This window comes from Chrysochloris asiatica, unplaced genomic scaffold (genome assembly GCF_000296735.1).
Source record: "Chrysochloris asiatica unplaced genomic scaffold, ChrAsi1.0 scaffold00012, whole genome shotgun sequence".
Lineage (NCBI taxonomy): Eukaryota > Metazoa > Chordata > Mammalia > Afrosoricida > Chrysochloridae > Chrysochloris > Chrysochloris asiatica.
This window is the reverse complement of record NW_006408530.1, coordinates 26,416,408-26,438,598: the sequence shown is the minus strand read 5'-3', so window position 1 is coordinate 26,438,598 and position 22,191 is coordinate 26,416,408.

Below are 22,191 nucleotides of genomic sequence, written 5' to 3'. Positions count from 1 at the left end.
GCTGGAGAAAGATATCATGTTTGGTAAGGTGGAGGGTCAGAGAAAAAGAGGTAGATCCCCAATGAGATGGATTGGCTAAGTGGCAGCATCGGTGGATTCAAGTGTGGCAACATTAGTGAAGTTGCCCCAGGATTGGGCAGTGTTTCATTCTGCTGTACATTAGGTGGCTATGAGCCAGTACTGACTTGATGGCACCAAACAACCACAACAACATACAGAGCCCCAAGACAAGGAGTGCTGGGCATTACCAGATAGTGACTCATAATCAATTTGAAGTACACAATAACAACCTGAAGCTAGAAGAGGCACAGAAGCATCTTCCTCTAGAGAACATTACCATCCTACATCAAAAATTCTAACTCTTAGCCCCAAGAACTATGAGAGACTACAACTGTTATTTTAAGCCCCTCATTTTGTGTTACTTTGTTATGGTAGCGCTAAGAATCTAATATAGTGACCAATATCTTTTTTTGTATCATTATGAATCCACTGTTGTTGTTGTATGTGCTATAGTAATTCTGATTCATAGTGACTTTATTTCATGCAATTCTATGCAGTTGCACTTATGGTGGCACTGAGTTTAGATACTGGACTACTCTCTGAAAACCCACTAGCCACTCCACAGGAGAAACATAATGCTGACTTCTATAATGATTTACACTCTCAGAAACCCCATATAGAGGTGCTGCGACTTGGAATTGATTTGATGGTGGTAGCTGTATATATGAAGATGTGGTAGTTGCTTGTAAAGATTTATAGGCTTGGGAACTGTGGAAAGGTTCTACTTTGGTCTTTGGAATTGCTATGAGCTGGAGTCGACTTAATTTTTGCTTGACAGTGGAAGCCTCTTTATGATGGTTTGTGAATGACCTTTCATGATAGTAGTAGTCTTTGCTTTTCCATATGTCAAGATATTGCAGTTATATTGTATATTTCTTGCCCAAGATCTGTCCTATTAGTTCTTGTTATAAGATGTGGACTAGATATAAAAATTTCTTTAAAACAGTCATTTACTTGTCCTCTTCAGAATAAATATGACTTAATCAATTAAAGTGAAACTTTGCTTTAAAATGTTAACTGCTTCATCACATATTTGTTACTGACTATTTAATAGACAATGACAGTAACAGGTTTCATGGGAATCCTGATGATAGGCATGATAATGCCAAGTTTTGTCCCTAATAACAATTGGGAAATTACACTCCACTTATTAGTAGTATTGCATAAAGTTCATGAGCAGAATTTCTGGAACCATATTACCTTTGTTTGAAACACTAGTTCTTCCATTTTATGAATTACCTTCCAAATGATCTTCAATTGTGTCTCTGTGGGTTAATGAGGGGCCTGCAAAGTCGGTTTGAAGCACAAGGTTGATGGTTCAAGCTCACCAACCGCTCCTCAGAAACCCTAAACAGGGTCACTATGGGTTAGAACTGACTTAACAACAATTCTCTTCTCCATCTGTACAATGTGCTTACTAATAGAACTGACCTCACTGGATATTTGTGATTATGCAGTGAATGAATTCAGATAAAGTGCTTAGAAGTGCCTGTTTTAAAGTACTTATTGAGTAAGCCCTCAAGAAATGATAGTTATGGTTATTTCTGCATTGGATCTTGCTATAGTTTCCAAAATCAGTATTCTTATATTCTCTTTTTCACCTCATGCTTGCCTTGCTTGGTTCCCTTGCCACATCCCATGAAATACTATTTAGTTCTGACCTCCTAGACCTTGCCTCATGTTTACAACATTTCAAAGAAATTCTTCCTGCTAGACACTACCCTCAAATCAGGACTGCCTACAGCTCTGTTTCTACCCAAATGACAAGCAATAGTAATGAGTCCTTGATCGTAGAAGTTATTGACTTTAGGAGTCCCCACCTGTAGGAAAGGATGCTCCAGCAGTGAGGTAGGATGCAACTATGTCTACACTTTCTACTATGTAGCATACAGAATGGAGGTAGGGGTAGAATGCATGCTTTGGATTCAGACAGCCTTGTGCAAGTGCGACTGCTTAGTGACCAGGGAAGTTTCTGAACTTCTTTAAATACCAGTGTCTTCAACTAATCAAAAAAAAAAAAAAAAAAAGAAAAAAAGAATATATGGGCATCCAGAGTTTTTTTTTTATATAGCATTAAATGAAATATGTTCTTACTATTACTCAATAGGGATTCTAATGTTTGTTATTTCTGTTAAGTGTTGTCAACTCAGTTCTGACTCATAGCAACCCTGTATAGGGTTTCCAAGGAGAAGCTGATGGGTTTGAACTGCTAACCTTGTGGTTTACAGTTCAGTGTTGACCTACAGCAGCACACCAGAAGTCCAGTAGAATAAACATTGCACTGCAAACATAAGGTTGGCAGTTCAAACCTACCACCTGATCCTTGAAAACCAGGTATAAAGTCTCTATGAGTCAGAATCAACTCAACAACACAAATTATTATTCAATAAACTATTTTTCATCGTATTTATAGAAATATTATACATTGCTTTTTCTAGCTTCTTATCTTCATTATTTTCACTATAGTCTTCTAGTTCTTCCCCATTAGCAGTTGGTTATACGATGGCACTATAAATATTCTAGAGTCCTGATGTGGTGCTGTAGGCTGAGCACAAGTTCAGCAGTTCAAACCCACCAACTGCTGGAGCCCCTTACATGGCCCTATGAGTGAGAGCCAACTCAATGACACACAACAGCAACAATAGATCTTCTAGGCTGACTTCTTTGAAATTGGCTTTCATTTCAATAGACAGGCCTTCACAACCACGTAGAGACGCATAATGTGAGTGTAGGACTCAACACATCAAAGACTTACAGAGAAAGAAAAAGCCACCATTCATTTCTTTTAGAAACCTTCAGAAATAAACATAACCTTGGTACCTTTTGAAAGACCTTGGTCTCTTTTGAATAGAGGACCATTCATCATCCTAGGCTGTCTGGCTGGAGGTCAATGTCAGTAAAGTCTGAAGCAGCAGGTAAGTGACCTCAGGTAATGTACTGGGGCTCAGCATCTAGAATTTAAGTCCTGCCTGGTGAGAAATTCATAGGAACAAATTACACATTTCATTCTGAAAGATTAATGGGAACTGGGATACGCTATCAAAATCAATTGTAGAAACAACTTGAGAAGTTAGCAACAAGGCAGAAACAAAGAGAACCTACATTCCCATCTGTTGAAGTGTGTTTCAAAACAGCAACTTGGTTTAGTGAGAAAATCACTGTGTGCCAGGTCTCAAGGTTTAGTAGAAATGGCACAGCAGATGAAGAAATAGCACTATCTGTATGGTGGTGTGGGATAATGCACTGGACCACAAGGTTGGTTTGAACCACAAAGTCAGCATTTCAAATTCACCAGCTGCTCCCTGGAAACCCTATGCATGGTTGCTACGAGTTGGAACTGACTAGATGGCACTTAACCACAACAACATAAAACCATGAGGGCAAAAGTGAGAAAGCTATGTGTGGGAATAGATACAATTATCTGGTTAAAAAATCTTGAGTGATAATAAGTTCAGTGTCTGAATTTACTTAGATAGCAATAATGGAAGGCTATTGCAATGGATAAATCTGTCGTGAAAGACCTCTTTAAAGTACTAAAGAGCAAAGATGTCATGTTCAGGACTAAGGTATGTTTGAATCCAACCATGGCATTTCAGTTGCCTTACATGCATGAGAAAGTTAGAAAAGGAATAAGTAACACAGAGTCAATGAAACAAAGAAAATATTTGATGTTCAACCATTTCAAGAGGTAGCATATGATCAAGAACCATTGATACTGAAAGAAGAAATCCAAGGGGCATTGAAGTCATAGGCAAACAACAAAGTACCAGGAATTGATGGCATACAAACTGAAATCTTTCAACAAACTGATGCAATACTAACTCATCCATGCCAAGAAATGTAGAAGACAGCTACCTGGCCAGTTGACTGGAAAAGATTTGTATTTGTGCCCAGTCCAAAAAAAAGCTGATTTAACAGAATGTGAAAATCATAGGACAATATAATTAGTATCCCATGCAAGTAAAGAAAGAAAAAGATAATTCAAAAACAGATACAACGATATGTTGAAAGAGAACTTCTAGAGGTTCAAGTCAGACTCAAAAGAGGATGTGAAATGAGGGATATCATTGCTAATGTCAGATGGATCTTGATTGAAAGCAGAGAATACTAGAAAGATGTTTACCTGTGCTTTGTTGACTACACAAAGGCTGTAGATTGTGTGGATTATGACAAACTATGGACAACATTGTAAAGAATGAGTATTCTGAAACATTTAATTGTGACCATGAGGAACCTATGCCTAGGCCAAGAGGCATTTGTTCAAACAACAAAGGAACACCGAATGGTTGTATTTTTCATTATACTTATTCAATCCCTATGTTGAACAAATAATTTGAGAAGCTGATTATATGAAGAAAAATGTAATATCAGCATTGGAGAAAGACACATTAACAACCTGCAATATGCAGATGATACAACTATGCTTGCTGAAAGTAAAGAAGAATAAAAATACTTACTGATAAAGATGAAGACCACAGCCTTCAATATGGGTTACTCCTCAATGTAAAGAAAACAAAAATCCTCACCATTGGACCAATAAACAATATTCGTATGAAAAAGAAAATATTGAAATAGTCAAATACTTCATTTTGCTTGGATCAATCATCAACGCTCGTTAAAGTAGCAGTCAAGAAAGCAGACAACATTATTGCATTATTATATATGCTGTAAAAGACCTCTTGAAAGTGTTGAAGAGCAAACACTTCAGTTTGAGGACTAAGGTATGCCTGATCCAAGCCATGGTATTTCAATAACCTCATATTCATGTGAAAGTTGGACAGTGATTAAAGAAGACTGTACAAGAATTGATACTTTTGAGTTATGGTGTTAGAAGAGAATATTGAAAGTATCCTAGACTGCCAAAAGAGCTCTGGTAGCATAGTGGTTACAAATTGGGCTGTGTGTGAACCACAAGGTCAGCAGTTCGAAATTGCCAGCTGTTTCGCAGGAGAAAGATGAGGCTTTCTGCTCCTGTAAAGATTTACAGCCTCAGAAACCCTGTACAGGGTTGCTATGAGTCGGAACCGACTCCACGGCACATAACCACCAACAACAGACTGCCAAAAGAACAAACCAATTTTTATTATGAGAATTATAACAGAATTAGCCAGAATGCTCCTTGGAAGCCAGGATGTCAAGACTTTGTCTCTCGTATATCAGTCTTATTATCAGGAGAGAGCAGTCCCTGGAGGAACATATAATATTTGATAAAGTGGAGGGTGGGAGAAAAAGAGGAAGATTCCCAATGAAATGGATTGGCACTGTGGCAAAAACAGTGGGCTCAAATGTAGCAACGATTGTGAGTTTGGCACAGTACCAGGCAGTGTTTTGTTCTGTTCTGCATAGGCTCGCTATGAGTCAGTACCAACTTGATTGCACCTAACAAAACCACAACAATGCCTAGGATATTGATCTCTTCATTTCATTTTTGACAACTTCCAATATTAATGAGCTGGACTGCAGAGTTGTTTTGAACTACAACGTCAGTGGTTCAAAATCACCAGCCCCTCCTCAGAAACCCTATACAGGGTCGCTATGGGTCAGAACCTACTTGATGACACTTAACAACAACAACAATATTCCTAGATTCGTACTACGTATGTTGCACATTCTGATAATTAATAGCTTTTTACCATTATTTCTTGAGTCATGGCAGATCAGCAAATGAAGGTCTTAAAAGCTTCCTTCCATCTATGTCATTAAGGTCAACTTTACTTTTAGTAGGTACCTCTTTCCTTGTCATATTTTCAGTGCCTTCCAAATTGAGGGGTTAATCTCCTGGCACTACATCAGACAATGTCCTGCTACTGATTCAACAGTTTTCAGAAGTAGACCACTACACTTTTCTGACTAGTCTATCTTAGTCTGGAAGCTCCACTGAAGCCTGTGCACCATAATTGGGACTTCTGGAATTTGAAATCCTGGGGCCACAACTTCCAGCTTCACAGTAGCACAGAAGTCACCATGGTAGGATAAACTTACACAAGTTGTGGCTGTATGCAGGACATAAAAGTATGTAAGTTACACCTTGTCATTGTGCTACACTCTGCCAATAGTTTGAATTATGCTGCAAAAATTCATGTCATGTTTAAAGCATAAAGTCTGGAGAAGTCAAATGAAGGCTATATTTCCCAGTTTGCTTTACAGTAGACTGAGGTCTTGTAACTGGATCTGGTCTGTGAAATACAGGTGCACTTTATGTGCACAATGCCCAGGTTGTTTGCTCATAAAATAATTCTTTGTTTTTGAGACTTTCAGTAAGAACTCCAACATAAGGGATCTACACTATCTGTGATTTCTCTTTCTTGCAAATTTGTTTTCTCTTTCAGGTCCTTGAAATTCTTACTACTCTGGAAATGAAGGAACCCTGATGGTACAGTGGTTAAGCACTTGGTTGCAAACTGAAAGGTTGCCTTTTCAAACCCACCAATAGCTCTGTGGCAGAAAGATCTGGCATTCTGCTTCCTTAAACATTTACTGATTTGGAAACCCTGTGGAGCAGTTCTATTCTGTCCTATAGTGTTGCTATGAGTCAGAATCTGTTACTCAATGGGAACGGGTACTCTGAGAATATGTAAGACCTTAGCATTTTCAAACAATACATTATTTTGTGACTCTTCCCATCATTGTCACCATGCCTCAAATTATAATTACTTTGGTTAAATTTGTTCATGCCCTTGTTTATCAAGGGCAATGCTAACTAGTCTGATAAGCATAATGGGTAATGAGTGTTAATGGCTTATTATCTTCCATTATTTAATTAAAAAGTTAATTATCTCCATTAATTTAATAATTAATAGATTTCAACTAAGTTCTTCAACCTGAGGCTGTTTGGCATCTTTCCCTGACTTTGTATCTAGCCTCAACTCCCATTAATGCTTTAGGCACACTTTAATCCAGTCAAATAAATGAGTCTCTCTGCCATTCAGCTGATGTTATGTCTTCCTGACTTTAGGCCTTTTATAGTTGTGACGCTACAAAATCTCCATCAGGTGTAATTCCTACACAGACTCTAAGATCTACCTCCAATCTTAGCATCTTCCTTGATAAACTCTCACCAAAGTCATCTTCTGTCTATTGATATATTGTGATTCTACTACCATTTATTCAACAAATACGTGTTGCACAGGTAAAATGTTCCAGGCAGTGGAAGTCCTGGTGTGGCACTGTGGGTTAATGCGCCAGACTGCAAAGCCATTTGAACTATAAGGTCGGTGGTTCAAGCTCACCAGTTGCTCCTTGGAAACCCTATACAGGGTCGCTATGGGTCAGAACCAACTCGGCACTTAACAACAACAACAATCCATCTTTCAGAGATTCACTAGACCATGAGAACAAATTAACAGCTATAATATTATGAGGAAAGAGAACTTACAGATAAGGAATGAGATCAGTGGAGAAGTGCAATCTATGGCTTTATTATGCTAGATATTTTTTGCATGTTTTATTATTATTATTAAGAACGCTACAGGTTTTATTTAGAGCTATAAGAGACATTTGTTAGAACACAACAAGGGAATAATGAACTCAATGGTTCAAAATCAAAAAAGGTATGTGCCAGAGATGTGTTCTTTTACCATACTTATTCAATATAGGCATGCAGAGCAAATAATTCAAGATACTGGATTATGCGAAGAAATGGCATCACGATTAGAGGAAGAGTCATTAACAACCTGCTCTATGCAGATGACACAGCCTTGCTTGCTAGAAAGGAAGTGGACTTGAAATAGTTACTGATGAAGATCAAAGACTACATATAGCCTTCAGTATGGATTCCAATTCAATGTAAAAATAAAAGTAAAAATTAAAATTAAAAAATTCTCACAATTGGTCAAGTAAATAACATCATAATAAACAAAGAAAAGAATGAAGCTGTGAAAGACTTCATTTTACTTGGACTCATAACCAGTGGGGGTGTGGTGTGGCTCCGTATGATTAGTACTGAATTGCAAACCCATCAGGTCTGTGGTTTGAGCCTGCCAGCTACTCCAGGAAGACTCTAAAGCCTTGAAAACCCTATACAGGGTCACAGTGAGTCAGAACCAACTAGAGGACACTTACCAACAACAACAATCGATGGAGGAAGTATGGTGGCTCCATAGTATAAGCAGTGGACTACAAACCACAAACTTGGCAATTTGAGCCCACCAGCTGCTCCTTGAGAGAAAAATGAGACTTTCTGTTCCCAACATTATTTCAAGTCTTGGTAACCCTATGCTAGTCTTGTTAATTGTCATTGAGTTGGTTCCGATTCATAGCGACCCTGTCTAGGGTTTCACTGGAGCAACTGATGGTTTGAAGTGTTGGCCTTGCAATTCAAACTGATATTGCTGCGTAGTACATATTCCTGAAGCACCTCACCAGGACTCCAACAACAGCCATCAGTGGAAGCAGTAGAAATCAAATGACATAGTGTATTAGGCAAATCTGGTATGAAAGATCTATTTAAATTGCTAAAGAGCAAAAATATCTGTTTGAAGACTAAGGTGGGCCTGACCCAAGCCATGATATTTTCAAGAAGAATAAACACTGGGCCACAAAGTAGGCAATTCGAACTCACCAGCTACTCCTAGGAAACCCACTAAAGGATTGCTAGTATTCTAAACAAACTTGAAGGCACTTAACAACATATGCATGTGAAAGTTGGGCAATGAATAAGAAAGAAAGACTGTAGAAGAACTGATGCATTTGAATTGTGGTGTTGGTGAAGAATACTGAAAGTACCATGGACTGCTTGAAGAACAACTAAATCTGTCTTGGAAGAATTACAGCAAAATGCTCTACAGAAGCATGGATGGCAAGACTTCTTTTCTTGTACTTAGACCAGCCCCTTGAGAAGGACGTCATGTTTGGGAAAGAAAACTCTCAGTGAGATAGAATGGCAGAGTGTCAGCAACAACGGACTTAAACATAACAATTGTGAGGATGGTGTGAGCCAGTTAGTGTTTTGGGGCATGGAGTCCTTATGAGGCCAGAAAAAAAAGCTGAGGGCCAGAGAGGCCCCTGCCTGTGGGCATCACTGAGAAGGGGCTCTCCTCATCAAAGAACTATATCCTGGGAACATACCTGAACCGGAATGTAACCTATCATTTCCTAATAAAACACCTGTTACTTCCATAATCATGAGTATGGTTTGTGAGTTTTGTTTGGCCATTGGAATGGATAATTGCACACATCACAGTAAGAGTACTGTGGGAGGGATGCATTATGTCAGAACTGGTGGAAAGATTGGTGGGTAGAGAGTATTTGGTCCTCACTTCAGAGAAGTCAGCTATCACCTGCTGATATTTAGTCTCCTTCTTCTTTGTGAAATTTGAGGAAGTCAAATGCCTCTATCACCATATTTTTATAGTAGCTTAGTAGCTCAGAGACAACTGGGCAATACTAGTGGCATTCTCATAAGTGGATATGGATCTATTCATACCATACATGTCATTCTTGTCCTCAAAAAATAATGTTCTGTTTATTTTTTAATGAACAACCAGTTTACTAGGACACAGTAGAGGACTTGCGGACTTTTCAAAGGGCACTTTTTTATTTCTGTCAGCTATTTTTTTTTTTTTTTTAATTTCAGATACCTTAAGGTATAATCTGTATACAGTGAACTGTATACAGTGAACCTGTTGATACATACAGTTTTGCCAAATGGATATAATCATGTAACTGCCAGCACAATCAAAATTTTGAATATTTTCATCACCCCTCACATTTCCTAAATGCCCTGTTGTCTATTCTCTCCCTTTGCCTCAGTCCTGGTATGACATTCTAGACTAAGCCCTGGACTGCTAATTGCAAAGTCAGAACTTCAAATTCACCAGCTGGTCTTTGGAAACCTTATACAGAGTTCTGAGTTGGAACTCACTGGGGGCACTTAATAGCAACAACAACAGCTCCAGGTATTCACAAATACTTAGCTGATTTCTAGTCATATATCTTTGTTTTTTTTCTAGAATATTATATGTAGTATGCTGCCTTATGTGTCTGGCTTTTTTCACTTAGGACAATGCTTTTGAGATTCACCCATGCTATTTTATGTATCAATAGTTCACTCTTTTCATTACTGAATAGCCTTCTTGCATATGAATATACCACAATTCATTTATCCTTTTTCAGTTGGAAAGGAGTCCTGGGGGGTAATTAAAGCCACCATCTGAGGGAGATGACTTCTGGTGTGGCTCTATGGATCAGCACTGGACTGTAAACCACAAATTGGGAGTTCAAACCTACCAGCTGCTCCTTGGAAACCCTATACAGGATCATTGTGAGTCGGAACCGACTCAACGGTACTTAAAAACAACAACCATCTGAGGGAGAAAGATGAAGTTTTCTGCTTACATGGAGATGTACAGCCTTAGAAATACTATATGGTCACTATGAGTTGAAATCTATTCAGTGAAAGTGGATTTGGTTCTGTTTTTTCTCAGTTGAGGGGCTTTTGGGTGATTCCAGAGGCTGGACATTATGAATAATATTGAAATTAACATTCATATACAGATCTTTGCGTAAGCATCCTTTTTTTTTTTTTCCCCATAAGTAAATACCTATGCTTGAGATTGCTGGGAGACATGTTATATATATCATTATCTTAGGTTTTTGATATAATTTTATCTTCCAAGTTTTCTAGGTATACACTTAGTTTATTTTTATTAGTGATACGTAATTTTTTCTATAGTAAGCTAGGGATATCTTTAATAAAGTTTTTTTCTTGCCTTTGTTAATGAATGCTCAGAAACAACTTGTTTAGTATAGCCTAACCTTATAAATAGCAGCAGAATTGCCAGATATAGTGCCAAAAGATGAAAACATTATTAATAACATCATAATATTGTCATGTATAGTGTCAGAAGGTTAGCCCCTCAGATTGGAAGGCACTCAAAATACGACTAGGGAAGAGCTGCCTTTACTTTGAATCAATTATATGGTTTACTATTCCGGGAACAAGTTCAAGAGGAATTGGAATAAAATTCACTGATTAAAAGAATATTTCAAGATCAATTTTGAAGTACAAAGTCTGTGATATTCATACGCATACAAAGAGGGTCAGTTAATACCACTATTATTCAAATTTATACACTAATGATGACAAAATTGATGATTTCTATGAACCTTTTACGTCTGAAATGGATAAACATGCAATCAAGATGTATTGATAATTACTGTTGATTGGAATGCAAAGGTTGGAAACAAAAAGAAAGGATCAGTAGATGGAAAATACGGCCTTGGTAAGAGAAATGATGCTGGAGAATACATGATAGAATTTCGCAAGACCAATGACTTCTTTATTGCAAATAACATTTGTAAACAACATAAAAGTCAGCTGTACACATGGACTTCACCAGATGGATTACACAGGAATCATGTGTAATGACTACATCTGTGCGAAGAGACAATGGAAAAGTTTGATATCATCAGCCAAAACAACTGTTCATATGTAAGATTAGGTTGAAACTATAGAAAATTAAAACTAATTCATGAGAGCCAAAATATGATCAAGAAAATATCCTACCTGAATTTAATCACCAGATAAAGAAGAGATTTAATGCATTAGACACTTAAGACAGAAGATCAGAAGAGTTGTGGGAGAACATCATACAGGAAGAAAGAAAACAGTCATTAAGAAGACAAGAAGGAAAAGCCTAAATGGATGTCAGAAGAGACTCTGAAACTTATTCTCCAGTATAAAAATACTAAAGCAACTGGAAGAACTGAAAGCAAAAGAGCTGAACAGAATATTTCAAAGGGAAGCTCTAGTAGATAAAGTCAAGTATTATAATGAAATGTGCAGAGACTTAGAGTTAGAAAACCAGAAGGGTTTTCTCAAGTTGAAAAAAACTGAATTAAAAATCCAAACCTTGATTTTAAATATGGAAGGATGATCCAAATATTGAATTATGCAGAAAGCATCAAAAGAAGATAGAAGGTGTATACACAGAGTCACTGTACCAAAAAGAAATGATTGCTTTTCAACACTTTCAAGAAGTAATATATGATGAAGAACCAGTGATACTGAAGGAAGAAGTTCAAGTTGCACAGAAGGCATTGGTGAAAGACAAGTTTCCAGGAATTGATAGAACACAAACTGAAATCTTTCAACAAACTGATGCAGCAAGGGGCTCACACAACTATGCCAAGAAATTTGGAAGACAGCTGGAGTGCTCCGTTGAAGTCAGGATGGTGAAACTGTCTCTCATATTTCAAAAATGTTATCAGGATGAACCAGTCCCTGGAAAAAGACATTATGCTTGGTAAAATGGAGGGTAAACTAAACAGGAAGACACTCAATGAGATGGATTGGCACAGTGCCAGCAGCAATGGGCTCAAGTACAGCAACAATTGTGAGCATGGTGCAGGACTGGGCTATGAGTTGTAACGGATTCAATGGTACCTTACAACAGCAACAACAATAGTAATCTTTCTAGTATGCTTATGCCAACCATTTCCTACAACACCTACGATATAACCACTGCTTTGTTTTCCAAGAATGGCAGGCATCCTTATTTCTTTTATGCTATAGGAAAATTTATTGAAATGTTTCTAAGTTGAAGCTAATTATATAGTACCATTTGGAAAAATGTCTTAGACTGACTTTATCAGTACTCTAACTGGTCAAAGATCATACACATACACGTGTCTTTGGTTTTATTTTATTGACAACCCAGGGCTATTTCAGTGATGTAAATTATGTGTCCTCTGGCTTAGTTGATGTAATCCTGGAATTCTTAGAAATCTTGGGGAAGGCTCCCTCTTGTATCAAATGGATATTTTTAGAAGTTAAACTTTAAATAATTATTTGATATATTTTCTATTTTAGTTTTGTATTGATCAATGCAGCAAGACTTAAGCAAATGACCTTTTTTATTCTAAAGATTATTTTTTAATGCAAATAAATACATATGGTTCTTCAGAGCACATAGTTTTTACTATATTACAGACTATATCTCCAAGTAGTACATATACAACTTCAGAATGATTTTCCTAGAGTGCTTTATTCTGCTAATTATATATCTTTGTAGGACTGAAAGAATGACCTCTGTTTATATATAAATCTGTGGTGCTTTTGATGTTGTGCAATTGATTGTACCAGATAAGATGCATGGCAGCTTTGTGAGATATGTACTACTTTGATGTATTGTTTATGATGGAATTTTTTCCTCCCCAAGTAATGTAAGTAAAACTTAGTAATTTGTCACTAATAAATGGTAATACTAAGAAATGAAAAATTATAAACTCAAACATATGTTCAATTCCATAAACAAAATATATATGACAATTCCATTTTTAAAAACCAATTGTAAGTTATTTTATTTTCTACCCAAAATTAAATTTTTAAATTATACCTTATACTTTATGCACAGAAATATAATGAACTTCTTATGAAAGACAGTGTCTGGTCAAATTAGCAGATGAAGAAATTTAAATAAATGCAAAATTATTCAGCTCTTCTTCATCTGAGCCTAATTTAATCAATGCACCTGTTGCTTATTGCTACCTTTTATTGTGGATGCCATACATTACAGATATAATGAGAATGACACACATTATTACTGCACTTTGAAATATGAATAAAGAGATAAAATAGGAAAGAAAAAAAGGTATTACAAAGATTACAACATTTTTGTAGGAAGCTAGCCAGAGAAGCCTTAAATTTTTTTTAGGTATATTGAATTAAACCATGAATGAGTCATTATCTGGGAAATAATGTATTTTAAAGTATTAATGTGTACCTTGTTGGTATAGTAATCAATTATATAATGCATCCACAAAAATGGCAATGGTGGCCATGTCTGACTTCCTCTGCTTTCGCAAGGGGAAAGGAGAATCAAACTCAAAATCAGCCCAAAGTCAATTCCTCTAAAGGGAAAGACGTATCTCCACCCTACAACCTTCTTTGTCCTTTTCTGACACCAGCTATCCCTCTCATAGCATTCTCTGCCTCACATCTGAGTTTGATAATCCGTTGCAATAGCCACACAGAGCTCATAGACCATACTCATGATTATAGGACTTATTTGCGAAGTGAACAAGGTAAAATCCAGGCTCAGAAATAATTTGGGATGTGGTAGTCCTCCAGTCAGAAATGCTTCTTCTCTACCTTACTGCAAGCATGCCTCACTCTTGTCTTCTGTTTCTCAGCCATGTAGTCCCTTGGTCTCTGCCCTGTTCGGGCAAATGTTATAAAGTTCCATTAGCCAGTCTGTAAATGCCCAAAGGGCACATTCTGCAAGCCATCCTCCTGCTCCTAAACACTCAGGTTTCCAGGGTTCATGGGATGGAAAGCCTGCAGCTACTCAGTCTCTCCATGCTGCCACTTCCACTGTCATTACTTTTCAAGGTAGGGGTCTCATGCTCCACTCATGCGTTTCTTTTTTGATGGTCCTTGGATCATCTATTTCTGCTTCTGAGATGGCTTTTTTTTTAAGCCTAGTGGAATAACAAACTTAACCAATCCCAGCATTAAGAGTCCTGTACACCCTATTTGCATGGTCCTACCCAATCATGGGGAGCAAGGTGGCTCTGTAAAACAAGAACTGGACTGAGAACCACAAGGCTGAGAGTTCCATCCCACTAGCCACTCTGCAAGAGAAAGATGAGGCTTTCTGCTCCTGTAAAGATTTGTTGTTGTTGATAAGTGTTACCAAGTCAGTTCCAACTCATAGCAACCCTGAATAGGGTTCCTGAGGTTGTGAATCTTTATGGGGACTCCTAGTGTGGAGCTATAGGATAAGCACTGGACTATGAACCACAAGGTTGGTGGTAAAAGCCCACCAGCTGCTCCTTGGAAACCTTATACAGTCACTATGAGTTTGAACTGGCTCGACAGCACTTAACAACACAGCATCTTATACCATTCAAGACAGAACAGATTTTAGAATACAATTATATCCCATATAGGAAGGTAGAGAAGGTTTTATAGAAGGAAAGAATGAGAGAAGGGTACCATTAGAACAGATTTCACAGGTTTAAAATTGTATTAAACATTGGCGAGTGTATCAATGAAGAGAGATAAGAATCACTATGCCCTAAAATAAAAGAAAAGCTGAATTGATTAATTGGACTGTGTATCTTTTGTTAGCTCAGAAGAGTTCTACCTTCTTCCTTAAAAACATGCTAAAACCAATACCACTTGGCTGTTGAGAGTCGTAATAGAATTATGTTCCATTGTGTTTTCAATTGCAGACTTTTTAGAAATAGATAGCAAGCCTTTCTTTTCAGGTGCCCTGGGTAGACTAGAACCACCAGGTTTTTAGTTAGCAGCTTAGTGAATTATCCACTTGTGCCACCCAAGGACTTCTACTAATAGGTATCCTGCTGTTGTTTGGGTATTCATTCTTCCTTAATTTATGGCAATACATAGAGCCTGACAACTATAAAGTATTCAGGGCAAAACAGTCATCTGTTTACTCATGCTGGATGGGGGAGAGCAGTAGGCTGAGTCCTGGTGTGGTGCTGTAGGGTAAACACTGTACTCCTAATTGCAAGGTTGGCAATTCAGATTCACCAGCTGCTCCTGATAAACCCTATACAAGGTCATCATGAGTCAGAACCGATTCGATGGAACTTAACAATAACAACCAGATTAACGAAAAGATTAATATTCAGTGGGGTTTGGGGAGATGTTTCCTTCTCTTTCCTAGTGATTATAAACATGGAAGATTCTGTCCCTATTAATCCTGGCAGACATCTTGTGCAAATTGGCAAAACTCATCTAAAGATGACACCAGATTCTAAAAATGATGTACCCATCTTTTTGGAGATTGGAGAGTCATAAACAATCAGAGTCTTTGATAATACCATTGGGCCACTGAATCAACAAACTCTGAAACACACTCTTTTTGAGGGTGTCTTGTTAATAAGATAACAGATTTCTTTGTAGTATTTGTCTAGCACTTAATTTTTTTTTTATTTTAAAGAATGCTAATTTATATCCAAGAAGCATATTTTCCTCAATCAACAAACACCAATGTATAATTGTCTCCATCCCCCTGTGTCCAAGGAATCAACCAATTGCTGTTGAGTCGATTTTGACTCATGAGAACTGTGCTCAATAGGTTTTCTTGGCTGTGATCTTTTGGAAGCAGATCATTAGATTTTGTTTTTAGGGAATTGATCCACCAACACTTCGCTTAGTGGTCTAATACTTCACCATTTGTGTCCATGGACTCCTTCCCTTCTGTATAGAGACATAACAACTCTCAGTAATGTGTCTATGTATCAATATGGGGTGGGGGGGATGCTAAATATGTAGATGTAGCATGTGACTCATCTCGATAGTGATACATTTAAAATAAAGATTGCTTGCATAGGATTCTCATTTTATGAGACTAAGTAAAGTCTTGTAGACATGTTTAGAATCATACTCATACATTATGGTTTATTCTGGCACAGAGCTCTATGTAATTTGGAGGCAGAAGCAGAGCTATAATGAGGATTGCTGTCCTGGAGCATAACTGCAATGAAGGTGTCCTGCTTCCAACCCCAAGGCACCAGTGGATCACCTAGAATGAAAGCCTGGTCAATTAATTCATCTTGTAGTAGACAGTGTCAATCCTCACCTTTAAACATATTCAGTTTACTTGCCTTCATCTGTGGGAATGGATCACTGGGCAACAAGATAGCCCCAGAACATTTTCAGATAAAATGATGATTTTTCCCTAGAAATTGTATTTTTATGTAAACCACAGCCCAAATATAGTTGAATTGCAGTCAGAGAACACATTCATCCACAAATTATGCATTGAGATGCATCTGATGACCTTGAGAGTATGTCTGTTTAGAAGGGTTTACTGCCACTCTTAAATAGGTCTATATTTTTAAACATATTATGGTTCTGTGTAAAATATAACAAAATATGTGTGGCTATATAAAACAAAATCAATGTTGCAAGTTTAATACCATAAAAATGAATTTCCATAAAATATGCATAGCAGAGACATGGATGTTAAAGACTAAAAAGCAGACAGTTTTTTTTTTTTTTTTAATAAAATATGAAATGCTTATATCATTATTGATTTTTATCTTTTTTATATTAAGCCTTTTTTTTTTAACCCTAAAGTTTCTGTGATAGCAAAGTACATTTTCTTTTTGCTGTTTTCTAATTTTAAAAGAATCACAATGTTTTGGGAAACCTTGACAAATGAACTGACTTCACCTTTTATTTGTCCTAATTATATGGAATAATTGTAATCTTTTCATTTGTCATGGACTGTCAGAATAATATACTAATCTGTCTTGGAAGAAGTATAGCCAGAGTGCCTCTAGAAAGAAGAATGTCAAGACTTTGCCTCTCCTACTTGGATATGTTGTCAGGAGGCACCATACGTGGAGAAAGCCCTCATGGTTGGAAAAGTGGAGGTTTAGGGAAAAAGAGGAAGACCTCCAACGAGACTGATAGACACAGTGGCAGCAACAAAAGGCTCAAGTGTAACAATGGTGAGAATGGTTCTGGACTGGGCAGTGTTTTGCTCTTTTGTACATAGGATGTACATGAGTCAGAAGCGACTTGACAGCACCTGGCAACAACAAAAGGAAAATTCAACTTTTATATATGATTTAATTGCATTATGATTAGAGAAGAAAGACAGTTGGATAATACCACTCTCAAATCCCTGAACTTTACAATGTCTATTGATCCTTTGAGAATATGCTGAGCTCAGTCATCAAGGCACCCTTAAAGAGTCCTTCAGTGAAAGCTTTCTCACTAGAAAATGAAATTAGATATTATTTGTTATTCCTCTCATAGATGAAAATAAGAGATCTTCAGAGGTAGCTGTTACTGGACCCCCCTTATTTATTACCACTAATTGCCAAATTCTTGACAAAGCTTTTATCTGGTGATCGGGAAGCTTATCATTACACATGTAACTAGTGTACAAAAAATGTCCAAGAATAGATGTAGGTCAGACAGTTTTAGGAAAGTTTATTCATTTTGTTTTACCAATCAAATAGGTCCAAAATGACAACTTTAATTGAAGAATTATTCAAAGCATTCCAAACTCATATTCTGGCTAAATTTGTACAATTCATTTGGGAATTATTTTTGTCCCAAGGTAACACACTACATGTTCAACAGATCCTTCACAGTTTCAGAACTGTGAAATTTTGTGAATTTTAAAGTAAAGTGTTTTCAACTAGTTCTTCATTTTAATCCTTTGTTCTCAAGCAAACATTAGCATGGGTTTTCTACTATTATCTAGGAACTCATTTGAACAAATCAGACACAAAAACGATATTGAGATTCTAAGTTATACTATTGTGAAATTTCCCCATGAAGAAATTTCATAGGACTAAAGACTCCTAGTGTAGCACTGTAGGATAAGAACTCTACTATAAGGTCAGTTTGAATTGTAAGGTTGGCATTTCAAACTCACCAGCTGCTTATTGGAAACCCTATACTTAGTCACAGTGAATTTGAACTGACTCAATGGCACTTAACAACAACACAGTGCTTAACAAGAGTTTGTGTTGTGTTGTACACAGATCATTTATCATATTTTAAGTCATTGCATACATTTATGAGATAGGAATTTTAAGTCTACATGTGACAAAATATGACCTTGAACATATCACTAGAGACAATCTCCAAGAATAGATTTAATATATTAGACACTAATGACTGAAGATCAGAAAATTTGTGGGATACCATCAAAGACATCATACAAGAAAAAAGCAAATGGTCATTAGAAACAGAGGAAAGAAAGACGAGACGAAAATTAAGTCAGAAGAGACTCTGGAAATATGTTCTCTAGCATAAGCATGCTAAAGCAAATGGAAGAAATGAGACATTAAAAGAGGCTAACAGAAAATTTAGGACACCTAGAGAAAAACAAAATCAAGTATTATAATGAAATATGCAAAAACCTGGAGTTCGAAAATCAAAAGGGAAGAATATGCTCAGCATTTCTCAAGTTGAAAGAACTGAAAAAAAAATTGAAGCTTTGACTTGCATACTGAAGAATTCCACAAGCAAAATATTGAATGATGCAGAAAGCATCACAAGAAGATAGAAGATATACACAAAATGTTGCACCAAAAAGAAATGTCCAACCATTTCAAAAGGTAGCATATAATAAAGAACTGATGGTACTGCAGGAAGAAGTCCAAACTGCACTGAAGGCATTGGCAAAAATCAAGACTCCAGGAATTAATGGAATCCAAATTAAAATCTTTCAACAAACTATTGCAGCACTGGAGTGGTCACTCATCTATTCCAAGAAATTTGGAAGACAGCTACTTGGCCAACCAATTAAGAGAGTTCTATATTTATGACCATTCCATAAAGAGGTGGCCCAACATAATGTGGAAATCGCCAAACAATATCATTAATATCACATGTAAGTAAAATTTTGCTAAAGAAAATTTTAAAAATGACTGCAACAATGCATCGACAGGGAACTGCCAGAAATGCAAGCCAGATTCAGAAGAGGACGTAGAGCTAGGGATATCATTGCTAATGTCAGATGAACTTGACAGAAAGCAGAGAATACCAGAAAGATATTGATTTGTACTTTATTGGCTTTGCAAAGGATTTCAACTGTGTGGATCATGACAAGCTATGGATAACATTGGGAAGAATGCCAGAATATTTGATTATGCTCAGTAAGAACTTGTACGTAGACCAAGAAGCAATCCTATGAACAGAACAAGGGGATCCTTTGTTGTTGTTAGGTTTCATTGAGTTGGTTCTGACTCAGAGACCCTGTATAGTGTTTCTGAGGAGTGGTTCATGAGCTTGAACTACCAAACTTGTTGTTCAAACTGATCTTGCAGTACATTAACCAATGACACCAAAACTCCATGGGAATACTAAATGTTTTAAAATCAGGAAAGCTGTGGGTTAAGGTTGAATTCTTTCACTATGCTCATTCAATCTGTATGCTGAGCAAATAATCTGAGAAACTGGGTTATATGAAGAAGAATGTGGCAGAATGGAGGATAACTCATTAACAACCTGTGATATGCAGATGAAACAACCTTGCTTGCTGAAAGTGAAGAGTACATAAAATACTTCCTGATAAAGATCAAAACCCACAGCCTTCAATATGGATTTCACCTCAATGTAAAGAAAACAAAAATCCTCACAATGGGACCAATAAAGAACAACATGGTAAATGGAGGAAAAAATTGAAGTTGTCAAAAACTTCCTTTTTCTTGGACCTACAACACTCATTGAAGCAGTAGTCAAGAAATCTAACAACAGATTTCCTTAGGCAAATCTGTACAAGACCTCTTTAAAGTGTTCAAAAGCAAAGATCAGCTTGAGGAGTAAGTTGCATCTGACTTAGACCATGCAATAACCTCATAAAATAACACATGAAAGTTGGACTGTGAATAAGGAAGAATTGATGCATTTGAGTTTTGGTGTTGGAAGAGAACACTGAAAAAGTACCATGGACTGCCTGAAGAACAAAATTCTGTGTTGGAAGAAATACAGCCAGAATGTTCCTTAGAAGCCAGGATGGCAAGACTTTGTCTTTCATACTTTGCACATGTTATCAGGAGGGACCAACCCCTGGACAAGGACATCTTGCTTGGTGAAGTGAAGGGTCAGAAAAAAGAGGAAGAACCCTAACAAGATGGACTAGCACAATGGTGGCAGCAATGCTAGCACTTGTGTAACAATTGTGAGGACAGTTCAGGACTGGGCAATGTCTTTTTCTGTTGTGCATACGGTCACTATGAGTCAGAACAGATTTCATGTCACCTAACAGCATATCTTCTGTAAGGTCAGCGGTTCGAAACTACCAGCCGCTCCACGGGAGAAAGATGAGGCTTTCTACTCCCGTAAAGATTTACACCCTCGGAAACCCTATACAGGGTCGCTATGGGTCGGAACCGACTTGATGGCACTTAACAACAACAACAACAACAGCATATCTTATTAACTGTTCTTTGAAGAAAGAGATCAGTGGAGAGAGTTGGGGGTTAGGACAAATAAGGAGTTGGTATAAAAGGGGGAAGCATTTAGAATAAGAAGAGACTAAAGGTGGCAATTAGATTAAGAAGGAATTGTTGGTGTGAATCCACATGACAAAATCTGTGTAAATGAGAGTGAGCACAATACATCTAGAGGATGTTTAAGGATTAGAGGGACATGAGATTACATAGGTGTGGCTGAGCCAGGTGACGTAGACTACATGATAGAATTTAGCTCATGGCCTTCGGCTACACTTTGTTTGAATAGTCTAGTTCCACTCTTTCGCATTCTCTGAACATACAAGATACACTAAAATCCTTTTGCACCTTTTATCAAGTTTGTACCTTTAGCCTACAATTATATTTTCTCCATCTAAAGCCTATTAAAGGTCAAATACACTTAAAGGTCCCTCTCAAAACTCTTCTCTGTGGGTCATTTGCTAACAGCCTCCAGTTAAGCTTAATTATTCCATCACCTGTACTATACATTATGTGAAAGCTGTTTCAGACTTAGACTGTTTTATCATGCTGAATATTGTAATATTTAGCAATTGGTGGTTTGAACCACTGACTTTGCAGTTCAATCTGACCTTATGTTCCAGTTCTTATTCTATAGCACCACACCAAGACCACCCTCATAGTATAGGTATGTGCTTTTGATTAGATTTTTTTCTTAATAATTTATGTTTGGCTTAGAGAAAACAGTTTGAAACAAGCTCTAGGGTGAAATGTAAAGTTCTCAAAGGTAGAATATATATATATATTTCATTTAGGTTAATTCATTCTATCCATGTGTAAATGTATGAGCCTGGATTGTCAGATCTGGTCCTTGTCTGATATGCTAGCTTTGCTTTGCTCCACAACTACAAACAGGTTTCTTCCTATTCCAGTCAACACTTAAATGGAATGTTTTCTGCTATGAAAATTTAAATATCTATATCTATATCTATATATATCTATATATATAGATATATATATACACACACACATATATATACACACATATATATATATTGTTGTTGTTGTGTGCCGTGGAGTCGGTTCCGACTCATAGCAACCCTGTACAGGGTTTCCAAGTACAGGGTTTCTGAGGCTGTAAATCTTTATGGGAGCAGAATGCCTCATCTTTCTCCCACGGAGCAGCTGGTAGTTTCGAACTGCTGACCTTGCGGCTCGCAGCCCGATTCATAACCACTATGCCACTATGCTACCAGATAT